This window comes from Camelus dromedarius, chromosome 4 (genome assembly GCF_036321535.1).
Source record: "Camelus dromedarius isolate mCamDro1 chromosome 4, mCamDro1.pat, whole genome shotgun sequence".
NCBI classification, from domain to species: Eukaryota; Metazoa; Chordata; class Mammalia; order Artiodactyla; family Camelidae; genus Camelus; species Camelus dromedarius.
In genome coordinates, this window is record NC_087439.1 from 98,373,630 (window position 1) to 98,377,703 (window position 4,074).

Consider the following 4,074-nt stretch of genomic DNA (forward strand, 5'->3'; position numbering starts at 1 on the left):
GGAGGGTGTAGCTCAGTGGTAGAGTGCATGCCTACCATGCATGAGGTCCTGGGTTCAATCCCCAGTACCTCCATTAAGTAAATAAGTAAACAAACAAATAAACCAACCTAATTACCCTCCCCCCTCAAAAGACCCCAAAACATTTTTAAAAAAAGAGAAGAAATAACAGTGGGTAACAGCGAGGTGGGGAAGATTCAACTCCCCACAGGCCTTGAGGCCCCAGATGGCGGGAGGCTCGACTCCCAGTGACCTTGAGCTGCATTATATGCTCCTTGTAATACATCAGCCTGGTAAATGGCACCTCCACCCAGTGACAGTCCCGAGGCTGACCATCAAAGGTCAAAGAGTGGGCAATGGCCCTGTTCCTGGGTATCCCAGCCACTTCCCCAGGGCAGCTGGAATGATCCTCCCACTTGTTAGTACATAATTAGTACATAACGTACCGAGCCCATAAAAACTAAAAACCCTGCCCTCGTGGCTGCTCTCCCTTCTGAGTGAGATGCACACACTCTACCTAAGGAGTGTGTGCCTACGGAGCACCCAACCCCACACCTTGTGGCCTTTCTCTTGCCGTCTGAGACAGCCTGCACTCTGTCTATGGAGTTTGTATCTCTGAATAAATCTGCCTTTACTCAGCTGTGGCTCCCTCTTGAATTCTTTCCTGCATGAAGCCAGGGACCCACACTTGGCAGGACTCAACCGAGACCTGGGACATGGCCGTCCTCTCACCCCACATTCATTCTCCTGTGTCGTTTTAGGGGTCTCACTGTCGGCTAGTAGTGGTGTCCTCTTTTAAAAGTTCTTTTCCAGCCCAAGGAGTGAAAAATAGCTAAATTTTCTACTAAGATGAAGCAACATCTTAAGAAGAAGGAAAAGGAGAAGGGCTCCCAAGTCCATCCCAGAGCTGTTGACAGACCCAACCTGCACCTCACACCGAATCTTTGCATCTTGTCCTGAGTTCTGAACCCAGGGACCCTCTGTGTGCCCACAGCTTCCTCTGAGCCCATCCCTGGCCGACTGACTCCTGGGCTGAGGCTGGTGGGACAGGTGGCAGCCCCACAGAGCAAGCCCTCCTGGGACCCTGGCTTTCCACTGTGAACCAGGAGGGGAGGCCCGTGGAAGGGCCAGTGCCCACCCTGGCACCAGCTGGGCCCCAGGGAAGGTCTGGTTCTTTCTGAGAATCCAATGTTAAGCCCTCAGATTGGGGTGAGGGTGGAGGGCGTGGCCTCACACTTGAGCAGGCAGGTGAGCTTCTCTGGGAGTCAGGTGTGTACTTAGCACAGCGCCCCACCCAGTCCGGTGCCTGTGCCCTGGGGCTGCCAGCCGGTGTAGGGCAGCAGGTCTAGCCTGGGCCGCCCGCCACCTGCCCGCTGCCTGCCTTCCTGCAGGCCCCGCCAGCATGCTGTCTGCTCCGGGCAGCTTGCAGAGGTAAGGGTGGTGGGGGCGCTGGGTCAGCGCAGGCAGGCAAAGCACTTCTTTAATCCTGGGATGTCGAGAACCTGGCGGAAAGAGTCATTCTGGGGATGTCTTTAAAAGGAACTTGCTGTGGATTTGGGGATATTCCCTACCAGCACTTCCCTGAATTCACCCTCCTTGGGCTTCCTTTCAGACAGCGAGAACACTTCCTGGTCCTTCCAGGCCCGGGTCTCTTTGGTCTTGGGGGTTGGGGTGGCGTGTGGGCTGGGCCGAGGAGGAGGAGGAGGAAGGAGAAGGCGATTTGGTGTCTGGGCTTAAGGCCTGGGTGTGTGGCTGCTAAGGGCCGGGACCTGTTGGCCTCGGTCTTGTGGTCGCTGTCCTGTGGCCAGGTCCCTGTGTCCGCAGCAGTCCTGGGGTGCTTCCCAGCCTCGGCCGAGTCCCCAGCCCGAGCCCTGGACACTGCAGGGCCAGTTATCTGTGCATGCATTTTAGGATGTTGGCTGGGGGGCCTGAACCACTTAGATGGAGTTCCCCTCAAGGGGTCTGGGCGCCAGTTCCTGTCAGCTCTGGGTGATAAACAGTGCGGTTCACCCCTGTTACAGAGGGGGTTTCTCCACATGGTTGGGAGGGAAGGTGAGTGTGGTCTGGAAGTACCTTCATTTTACTTCCTTGGCTCACCCCACGTGCTTTTGGGAGATGCCAGGGCCTCTAGGTGCCCTCCCTCCCCTCGCCCCTTTGCCACCCTCCCTGCGGGCCGGGGGTTGCGCCTGACCAGCCCCTTTGAAGACATGACTCCCCTTTCTCCGGTGAAGGCAGGGGATCCCTGGAGGGCCGGCAGAGAAGGGAGACATGACAGCTGGGGCTGTCATCCATTATTGCTGGCTGCCCCAGCCTCCTGTTCACATGGCAGGCATGGCTTGCCCTGCAGAGAACTGGACGGGTTTGTGGTCAGTCCCGTAGATGGTTGTTAGGACACAAGGACAGGGCAGGGGCCACTCTGAGGGTCCCAGGCTCATGGGTTCAGCTCAAAGCCCTTGAAGGAAGGGAAGGGGCTTCTTGAGTCACTTCAGCTGCACAAAATCACTGTTCCCACAGCTCTAAACGGCACTGACCATCCAGAACATTTTATTTGTTTTCCTCAAATTGTGGAAACATCTGGAGGCTCATCTTTTTGGTCCAGCACACTTGGCTTGTTGACCAGCAGAAGGCCCCTCAGCCCTGGGGACAGAGGGACCCCCACAGGCAGGCTCGGCCTGGAGTGGGGACAGAGAGGGGACAACTGTGGGCCAGCCAGAGGAGCTGCCTGGAGCAGAGGCTAGCCTTTCTCCGCCGGGTGGGACGAGGGGTCTCCGTGAGTCTCCTGGCTTGTGATGGATTAAGACACAAACCTTCTTCAGCTGCCTCAGGGTTTGGGGCCACCCCTGACTTGGGGGAACCCCCACCAGGCTTCTGTTGCTGCTGGGGACCCCAGACCAAAGCTGTAGAGTTGCTGACTCTATAGCAGCCATTGGAATGGGCACCCAAATATCCCCAAGTCCCTACTTTGGGACACTGGCTCCAGGCCTCCTGAAAACCTGCACATCTGGTTATTTGAAGTCAGCTCTGTTTCTGGGGACAAACATCCCCTGAAGTGCTGAGACCTGAGGAGGAGTGCCTGTGGGGGGCTGTGTGACCCTATAGGGGGCTGTGTGACCCTATGGGGGCTGTGTGACCCAGTGAGGAACTGTGTGGATCTGTGGGGGTGCTGTGTGACCCTTTGGGAGCTGTGTGACCCCGTGGTGGGCTGTGTGACCCTATGGGGGCTGTGTGACCCAGTGAGGAACTGTGTGGATCTGTGGGGGTGCTGTGTGACCCTATAGGGGGCTGTGTGACCCTATGGGGGGCTGTGTGACCCTATGGGGGGCTGTGTGACCCCGTGGGGAGCTGTGTGACCCAGTGAGGAACTGTGTGGATTTGTGGGGGTGCTGTGTGACCCTTTGGGAGCTGTGTGACCCCGTGGTGGGCTGTGTGACCCTGTGGGGAGCTGTGTGACTCAGTGAAGAACTGTGTGGATCTGTGGGGGTGCTGTGTGTCCCTGTCGGGGGGCTGTGTGACACTGTGGAGAGCTGTGTGGATCCATGGGGATCTGTGTGAATCTGGCTCCAGGTCCTTGGGCCAGCTTTGGGCGGGCAGTGTGTATGGGAAGGGAAGGGAAGGGACAGAGCAGGGGGACCTGGCAACAGTCTGCTGCTGCACAACTCTGGTGGCCACGTGTGGGCTGGGTGGGGAGGCTGGAGAGCCCAGAGGGAGGGTGTGGAGCTCAGACAGAGAGCCCAGCTGAGATCACTGGGACAGAGTTAGCTCTGTCAGGAGTCACCAGTGCTCTTGGGAAAAGCCTAGCTTATGCCTGAAACATGTCCTCACACCTGACACTCTGTCCCCATGCGGTCAGTGCTGTGAGTAGTGGACAGGTGTCCACAGAGTCAGCTGGCTGAGCCAAGGTGTCCCTGGGGGCTGGAGCTGCTGGGGCAGGGCTCCAGGGCTCATGCTGGAGGAGGGCTGTGCTGCGGGGCTGTAGGACTGGGGACACTGGACCTCACAGCTTCCCTGTCCACGAGTGGACCAAGGAATCCACTGGCTGAAAGACACACCCCCAGAGACACTTGGGCCCATGCCTCC

The 4,074-nt window shown here is 57.9% G+C and overlaps 1 non-coding gene across 1 annotated transcript; it reads left to right on the plus strand.

The window, feature by feature from the left end:
- On the plus strand, nt 1-73 carry TRNAG-ACC (transfer RNA glycine (anticodon ACC)). The gene has a single exon. It is a non-coding gene; the product is annotated as a tRNA-Gly (tRNA).
- The last annotated feature ends 4,001 nt before the right edge of the window (nt 74-4,074 follow it).